This window comes from Lipotes vexillifer, unplaced genomic scaffold, assembly GCF_000442215.2.
Source record: "Lipotes vexillifer unplaced genomic scaffold, Lipotes_vexillifer_v1.1 scaffold605, whole genome shotgun sequence".
NCBI classification, from domain to species: domain Eukaryota; kingdom Metazoa; phylum Chordata; class Mammalia; order Artiodactyla; family Lipotidae; genus Lipotes; species Lipotes vexillifer.
In genome coordinates, this window is record NW_006774406.1 from 185498 (window position 1) to 195351 (window position 9854).

Below are 9854 nucleotides of genomic sequence, written 5' to 3' on the forward strand. Positions count from 1 at the left end.
GCAGAAGACCTAAATAGACATTTCTCCAAAGAAGACATACAGATTGCCAACAAACACATGAAAGGTGGCTCAGCATCACTAATAATTAGAGAAATGGAAATCAAAAGTACAATGAGGTATCACCTCACACCAGTCAGAATGGCCATCATCAATAAATCTACAAACAATAAATACTGGAGAGAATGTGGAGAAAAGGGAACCCGCTTGCACTGTTGGTGGGAATGTAAACTGATACAGCTACTATGGAGAACAGTATGCAGGTTCCTTAAAAAACAAATAGAACTATCATACGACCCAGCAATCTTACTATTGTGCATATACCTTGAGAAAACCATCATTCAAAAGGAGTCATGTACCACAATGTTCACTGCAGCTCTATCTACAATAGTCAGGACATGGAAGCAACCTAAACGTCCATCGACAGATGAATGGATAAAGAAGATGTGGCACATATATACAATGGAATATTACTCAGCCATAAAAAGAAACAAAATTGTGTTACTTGTAGTGAGGTGGATGAACCTAGAGTCTGTCATACAGCATGAAGTCAGAAAGAGAAAAACAAATACAAATATACATATATTTGGAATGTAAAAAAAAAGTGGTTTTGAAGAATCTAGCAGCAGGACAGGAATGAAGATGCAGAAGTAGAGAATGGACTTGAGGATACAGGGAAGGGGAAGGGGAAGCTGGGATGAAGTGAGAGAGTGGCATGGACATACATACACTACCAAATGTAAAACAGATAGCTAATGGGACATCCACATAGCACAGGGAGATCAGCTCAGTGCTTTGTGTCCACCTAGAGGGGTGGGACAGGGAGGATGGGAGGGAGACACAAGAGGGAGGAGATATGGGGATATATGTATATGTATAACTGATTTACTTTGTTATACAGTAGAAACTAACACAATATTGTAAAGCAATTAGACTCCAATAAAGATGTTAAAAAAAAAACGAAAGAGAAACTGATGAAATAAGGAAGAGACAGATGGGAATGGGAACTGGAGCTCTGGCAACTAGTGATAACTCAGAGCATAAAGATGCAGCCTAAGGAGGCAGCATTGTCCTTTATTTGTTTTATTTGGGAAAGCATTCACCCCACATGTGACCCTGATGTCCCCCAAAGAGAGTCAATTTTTCAGATTCATTTAGTAAGATTTATTGAAGGTCAATCTTGTCCTGATGCTGTGCTAGGCACACAGAGGTTATGGTGGGAAATCAAACAAGGTCCCTCCCTGCAAGGAACTCACTGCTTTAGTGGTTGGGTGTGAAACCAAGTCCACCTAAAACTGAGTTCCTCTGCTACGTTTATGATTAACCTTCTCTATACCAAACTTTACTCCCTTTCTTTTCCGGAACTTGTTCCCCTCAAGACTGAGGAGTGTCAAAGAAAAGGGGTATTCAAACCATATGCATGCCCCTGTGTCCCTATTCTTTGAAGGAAAAGACTTTTGCTTTAGTCTCCCAGGCCTCTCTTGAGTCTCAAAAGCCTGGCTCAAGCGATAATGATTAGGAATGTGAAGATGCAGAAACAAAGAATAGCTGTCGGGTCGGGAAAGTGGTACAATTTAGACGATAAATCCACCACATAGCTGAAACACTGAAGTCCCAGTTCCCTGAAAGAGACAGATAAAGGCCTGACACACATTCCTAAGTTGTTTTTACAGGAAGCAGACCCCCTCCAGATGAAAACTGCTGACTGCAAGAACATAGACCCTAGACTGGTTAAAACCACAAGGTTGATGATGCCTGAAACTTCACCTTGATGCCAACCAATCCAAGAATTCTGCACGAGCCGATCACGCACCCTGCAGCCCCCTCCCTCACACTGCCTTTAAAACTCCTTCCCTGCAAGCCATCTAAGCGTTTGGGTCTCTTGAGCATAAGCTGCCCATTCCCTTGCGTGGCACCCTGCAGTAAATGCTGTACTTTCCTTCACCACAAGCTGGTGTCAACAGATTGGCTTTACTGCGCACAGGGGAGGGGACCCACATTTGGTCCAGTAACAGGTGGAGGCAGTGTGTGCACACGGACATTTCTAATTTCAAGGAAATCTGTGATGAATTTAGCATTGATTTATAGCTTGCAATGAGTATACAAAAGCTCTCTATACCTTTCTATCTCTGCATCCACCTACTAGAATAGAAATGCAAATCACAATCTCGTACATGTTGACCACTGGATGGCTAGATTAGTTATTAACTTAGCCAGGGTACTGGAATCAATTAACCTTAGCAGTGAACCGCATTTTGACTTTGGTCTAATCAGGCCAATTTTCCACTCTGGAGAACATGATTAATTATCTGGTTCATTCAGGGAAGGAACCCTAACAGAACAAAGCATACAAACAGACACCAGAATTTTTACCTTAATTATTAGGATTATAATTCAATTTCTGATAGCGTGTCTTTCCTCTGATAAGAAAATGCACGGTAAAATAAAGACAACAGTTTAGATCTATAATAGTTAAGGAAAGAGAGGTGGAAAATTCGGGCTATGTTGTCAGGAAAGCTGCGATTTATTTTACTATAATATCAAATGCGTTCTTTTCATTCACTTTATTTCATTGTATTTTGCACCAGCTACCCTTTATGTGAGATGCAAAATAATTTTGTGCTATTAATATCCTATTATATCTAATAGAGAAGAATATTATAAACTCGTCTGAAATACTTCAAAGTTCTGCTATTTATGGAGAAGGCATAAATTTATTTTTTAATTTTTAAAATTTATTTATTTATTTATCTTATTTTTGGCTGCATCGGGTCTTTGTTGCTGTACATGGGCTTTCTCTAGTTGTGGCGAGTGGGGGCTACTCTTCACTGCAGTGTGCAGGCTTCTCATTGCAGTGGCTTTTCTTGTTGTGGAGCACAGGCTCTACGCACACGGGCTTCAGTAATTGTGGCATGTGGGCTCAGTAGTTGTGGCTCACAGGCTCTAGAGCACAGGCTCAGTAGTTGTGGCGCACCGGCCTAGCTGCTCCGCGGCATGTGCAATCTTCCTGGACCAGGGCTCGAACCTGTGTCCCCTGCGTTGGCAGGCGGATTCTTAACCACTGCACCACCAGGGAAGCCCCCATAAATTTCTATTGTATACAGTTAAATAGCAAACTTAGATTTTTTTTTTTTTTTAACTTCAATGTGAAAACACAATGATGTTATCTAGATGTACATCAACTGAGAGAGATCACAATGAAATATCTTAAAATAAAGGCTAGGTAGGACAAAATGCTAGTTAACATAGCATATATGTCGTTACCAATGACCTATGTCAATATTCAAAGATAAATTCATACAACTTCCAAGATTTTCAAGACAAAGACTTAACATATGAACAGATACTGAAGAGGGCAAACAGTCTCTTCCTTTGTATTCAATACGTTCGTACAATCCAGGTTTCAGCTGACTTCACTGCTCGGCTTTTATTGAGTTGACTTAGCAAATGAACCTTAAAAGTAAATACTCTCGGAAGCAAAGCCACCACTCTGGTATTTCAGTCAGAATTTCTGGCTCTGTGTGGCAAGTAAAAGGGACATTTCCCTGACCCGCCTCTTCATTAAAACAGATTGGCTCACTTACCGGCCAAAAGTGAGGAGGATCAACTCTAATGTGGAGCATCCTCTCTCTGCCAAGGATGTTTGCAGATATTAAACACACAAATAAAGGCTCGGTGTGTTCTTAAAACATGCACTTTCCACAGCAAAGGTAAAACATCGCATCACTGGCACGGCAGCTTCTCTTCAGGTCAGTGTAGCTTTTCCTCACTGAAAGCGTGAGTAGGAATAGGTTTTGGAAGGAGGAGGAACATTGGGAATTCACTGGAATGTGTCAAGGTTTACACCAATGAAGGAAAGACGAAAAGGAGTAAGCATGGAGCAGTTTTAGAACACATTGCTTCCCGCAAATTCAGTACCTCCTATCAACTGATGTTAAATTAGTTGTCCTCTCTTTCTCTTTACTTTTCTTCCTGATTATATTTTATCCATATTCACAAATTATTTAAATAATATTTCGAATGCTTAGGAGAGACATGTGCATGGTATACACAAACAGATCTCTGACACATTCATGTTTATTTGGCTAAGCGTTAATAAATATATCATAGCTTAGTACATACAATGAATGAGTCTGTGGCTGTACCTTGCATCTATCATCGTAGGCTTTGGTTTTTGAGAAAAGTACAAAATGCTTAAGCATAGATAACATCTATCTGATTCCTCCAAAGGGTTAAGGAATTAGATTAATATCGATTTTTTATATTAATAGACTTTATTGTTAGAACAGTTTAAGGTTCGTAGAAAAATTCAACGGAAACTATAGAAAGTCCCCATATACCCTTCTCACCCTCTATGGTTTCCCCTATTATTAACGTCTTGTATTAGTATGGTCCATCCATTTGTTACAGTTGATGAACCAATACTGACATATTATTATTAATGAAAGCCCATAGTTTGCATTAGGGTTCACTCTTTGTGTTGTACAGTCTATGCGTTTTGACAAATGTCTAATGGCACACATCCACCATTACAGTATCATGCAGAATAGTTTCACTGCCCTAAATATTGTCTGTGCTCCGTATTATTCATTCTTCCCTCACTCCCCAGGAATCCCTGTCAACCACTGATCTTTTTTACTGTCTCCACAGTTTTGCCTTTTCGAGAACATCATATACAGTTGACCCTTGGACAACACAGGTTTGAAGTGCATGGGTCCACTTACACACAGATTTTTTTCAATAGTAAATACTACAGTACTACACAATCCATCATTGGCTGAATCCATGGATATGGAACTGCAGATACAGAGGGAGGGACTATATATATGGAGGACCAACTATGTTATACACAGATTTTTGACTTCACAGAGGGTCAACCCTAACCCCTGCTTTGTTCAAGAGCCAACTATAATTGGAATTATACAGTATGTAGCCTTTTCAGACTGGCTTCTTTGACTTAGTAATATGTATTTAATGTTCCTCCATATCTTTAAAAAACTTTTTTTAAATTAATTAATTTATTTATTTTTGGCTGTGTTCGGCCTTCACTGCTGCGTGTGGACTTTCTTTAGTTGCGGTGAGCAGGGGCTACTCTTCATTGTGGTGTAAGGGCTCCTCACTGCAGTGGCTTCTCTGGTTGCGGAGCACAGGCTCCAGGTGTGCAGGCTTCAGCAGTTGTGGCACACGGGCTCAGTAGTTGTGGCTCGCAGGCTCTGGAGCGCATGCTCAGTAGTTGTGGTGCATGGGCTTAGTTGCTCCACAGCATATGGGATCTTCCTGGACCAGGGCTCGAAACTGTGTCCCCTGCACTGGCAGGCGGATTCTTAACCACTGTGCCACCAGGGAAGCCCTATTCCTCCATGTCTTTATAGCTCATATATTTTTAGAACTGAATATTATTTTATTGTCTGGATATACTACCATTTATTTATCCATTCACTACTGAAGGACATATTGGTTGCTTCCTAGTTTTGGCAATTATTAACAAAGCTGCTGTAAATATCTGTGGCAGGTTTTTGTGTGGACATTAGTTTTCTACTCATTTGGGTAAATACCAAGGAGCACAACTGCTGGATCATATACTAAAAATGTTTATTTTTACAAAAAACTGCCCAGCTGTCTTTCAAAGTGGCTGTACCACTTTGCATTCCCACTAGCAATGGATAATTGTTTATATTGTTCCATATCCTTGCCAGCATTTGGTGGTGTTAGTGTTCTGGATTTTGGGCATTTTAAGATGTAGTGGTAACTGTTGTTTCAATTTGCATTTCCCTAAGGGATGATATAAGATATGGAGCATCTTTTTTTAAGGTTATTTGCCATCTGCATATCTTCTTTCATGAACTATCTGTTCAAGTCTTTTCCTCATTTTTTAATCAGATTGTGTGTGTGTGTGTGTGTGTGTTTTCCTACTGTTGGGTTTTAAGAGCTCTTTGGATATTTTGGAGAGCAGTTCTTTAGATATGTCTTTTGCAAATATTTTCTCCCAGTCTGTGGCTTTTCTTCTGTTTCTCTTGATGGTGTCTTCCACAGAGCAGAGGTTTTTCATTTTAGTAAATCCCAACTTAATATTTTCTTTCATAGATGGTGCTTTTGGTACTGTATCTAAAAATTCACCATCAAACCCAAGGTCACCTAGCTTATTCTCTTGCTATCTTCTCAAAGTTTTATAGATTTGTGGTTTACATTTTTGTCTGTGATGCATTTTGATTTAATCTTTGTGAAAAGTCTAAGGTCTGTATAAATTATTTTTGTATATGAATGTCCAATTGTTCAAACACCATTTGTTGAAAAGTCGATCCTTTCTCCATTGAATTGCCTTTTCTCCCTTGTAAAACATCAGTTGATTATAAATGTATGAGTCTATTTCTGGCCTCTCTATTCCACTGATGTATTATTCCTATTGTTTCACCACTACTGTGCCATCTTACTACCTGTAGCTTTATACTGTCTTGAAGTCACGTAGTATTAGTTGTCAGTTCTCTGGGTTTTGTTTGTTTTTTTTTTGCGGCATGTCAGCTGACAGTTTTATAGCATGGGGTGAGGGGATACATCGCTCACGAGCTCTTGGTGGGGTGGGTCCACTTCCTCTTCACCATCACAGGCTTCTGGCTGCGCAGGATGGCGGCTGGCTCTGCGGATGGCGGCCATGCGCAAATCTGGGCAGTACTTGTTCTTTCGGATCATGTGTCGGTTGCTGCTGAGGGTGGCCTGGGCATTCTCGTCGACGGTGGTCTGCACGTAGGAAGTGGCTGGCTTTCCCTGGCCGGATCTCCGCTTCCTGACCACCACGACCCCTTTGCCGTCCGCCGCCGTCTCCACGCCCACAGTCTTGCGGTGAATGAGCCCGTTGTAGCGGAAGGAGTTGCGAGCCTTGAGGTTATTGGGTTCGGTGCTGTACGTCTGCTTGTTCCTCTTGATCAAGAAGCTGCAGCAGGTCCTCATGATGATCTACTGCAGATGCGCGGACATAGCAGCAGCTCCTCTCCTCGCGGCAGCCAGAGACAGAAAGGCCTCTGGCTTTGTTCTTTTTCTTTATTATTATATTGGCTATTCTTGGCCTTTTGCCTTTCCATATATACTTCAGAATCATTTGGTTGACAGTGCCAAAAAGCTTGCTGGGAATTTTATTCAGATTCTGTTAAATCTACTGATTAAATTAGGAAGGATAGACACCTTAATCATAGTGACTCTTCCTATCCATGGACATGGAATATCCACCTATATAGACCTTCTTTGATTTCTTTCATCAGAGTTTGTAGTTTTCCTCATACAGATCCTGTACATCTTTTTTAGATTTACACCTAAGTATTTTAATTTTTTGGTGCTAATAATGTAAATGTTACTGTGTTTTTAGTTTCGAATTCCAATGGTTCATTGCTGGTATATAAGAAAAATTGACTTTTGTATATAAATTTTGTGCCCTGTAACCTTGATATAATTGCATATTAGGTCCGCTAGTGTTTTTGTCAATTCTTTTTCTACATAGACAATCATGTCATCTGTGAACAGACAGCTTTATTTCATCTTCCTCAAGCTGTACAACGTTTATTTCCTTTTTAGTCTTATCGCATCAGCTAGGACTTCCAGTACAGTGTTGAATGGGAGTGGTGATACGCGACATCGTTGCCTTGTTCTTAATCTTAGAGGGAAAAGCTTCTAGTTTCTCACCATTAAGTATAACGTTAGTTGTAGGATGTTTGTAGATGTTCTTTATCAAGGTGAAGAATTTCTCTATATTCCTAGATTTCTTCAACCCAGGACACCTTCCTTACTTTGCTCCATTGTCTTAGTATATTTCTTGTGTTCTACTTGACAGAGCAAAGAGAAACCATCATACATATTGGAATTCTATCTAGTACCCTCTGACAAACCTACAGATCTATTTAGAGGAGCTCTTATCCCTTCTTTAAAACTTATTTCATTAGTGAGGGAGAAGGCCTACCTATCTAAGACCAGGGCTACCCTTCCTAAACTGGATTCTATTGCTTGGAAACCTCAAAATATCAACCAGACCCTATTCTCCCAATATGGTCAATAATTCTCTTACAGCTAGATTCACCCCCATCATAGTTAAACATCATTAATTATCTCCCTTAAAAAAATCTCTCAACTCACAGGGCCGCTCATTTCCCATTCTCCTCATTTACAATGAAAATAATGGAAAAAAAAATCTCTCTATACCTATGAGACCTTAACCATATTAGATTGTATGTTTAATTAAAATATCCCCTCCCCATTGCTAACCCCATTCACATTAGCTCTGGCCATGTGACTTTCTTTAGTTAATGAAATTATATGTGAGAGTGATATGTGCCACTTTTTTGTTTTTTTCTCGCGGTACGGGGGCCTCTCACTGCTGTGGCCTCTCCCGTTGCGGAGCAACAGGCTCCGGACGCGCAGGCTCAGCGGCCATGGCTCATGGGCCCAGCCGCTCCGCGGCATGTGCGATCTTCCCAGACCAGGGCACGAACCCGTGTCCCCTGCATCGGCAGACGGACTCTCAACCACTGCGCCACCAGGGAAGCCCCTGTGCCACTTTTAAGAAGAAGCTTTTAGAGTAATTGCATGGTCCTGCCACTTTTTTTTTTTTTTTTTTTTTTAACCACTATGAGACCAATAATGTCCCAGATAATGGCTCTCACTTCATTCTGGTTCTGAATGATTCAGGACATCAAAAGGGCTGATGTTAATCCACAATGGATACTGGCTGAGCACCAAGTCAACCTTTGCAATCATATGCCCATTGAAATTTCACAGTTGTTCTTTTTTGCCTCATACTTTAGCCTACATTGACTTGTACATGACTTCTTGCCTCCATTTTCTCTCTCTCCATTACCCTTGACCCACTTAAGTCCGATTTCAGGGCTATCTCATTTAAAGATTGTATTGCAATCTGCAAACATAGACTCTTCCTGACTTCTCCCTAGTACCTTGTTGCTTCCTCTCAGTCCTCAGTCCCCATTTCCTTGGCCATTGAATACTGGAATTTCTCAAGATCTATCCTAAGACTTCATCCCTTCTCACTCTACATTATAATCTTAAAAAGTCTCAACAGATCCATGATATTATTTTCTTCCTTTGTCTACCTGATGTCCAAACTTATATGTTCAATCCAAATTTCTCTGAGTTTCTGAGTTTATATATATACATATATATATATATATATATATATATATATATAATAGATATATACTGTCTACTTTGTACCTCCACTTAAATACTTTCAAGAAGCATCACATTCAATATATCCAAAACCAGGTTTGTTTCTAGCGTTTATTTCATTTTCTCTCATTTCCTCACAAGCTTCATAAGACAGAGCCCACGTCTGTTTTTGACTCTTACAGTACCTTTGAGAAGGTGCAAAACTTCCAAGCATGATAAATTTAAAAAATAACAATTATACATATCAGGGTGAAACTGCAGATAAAGATACAATGTTTAAAGTGAAAAGAAAAGGTATTTTTCATTTGAGGATTGACTATAGTCAGACAGCTGACTTCTTAGAACTGACAGAGAAAGCCAGAAGTTAGTGGAATAGTATATTTAAGAGGCTGCAAGAACACACTCTCAACCTAGAATTGTATATTCAATGGAAAGATCTTTCAAGAATGAAACAGAATTAGAGACTTTTTCACCTAAATTAAAAACTGAAGAGCATGTAGTGCCAGTGGCTCCTCTCTAAAGAGAATCCCAAAAGATATACTTTAGACAGAAGAAAAATGATACCAGATGGAAATCTGAGATGCAAGAATAATGCAGGACAGGAGAGTGGCAAATATGTGGGTAAATCTATACAAACATTTACTGAATAAAACCATAATGTCTAATTTTGAAATACAGAAGGAAAATGAAAG

At 39.8% G+C, this 9854-nt stretch overlaps 1 pseudogene; it reads right to left on the reverse strand.

The window, feature by feature from the left end:
* Window positions 1-6554: 6554 nt before the first annotated feature.
* Window positions 6555-6969, reverse strand: LOC103069704 (60S ribosomal protein L28 pseudogene; annotated as a pseudogene).
* Window positions 6970-9854: the final 2885 nt, after the last annotated feature.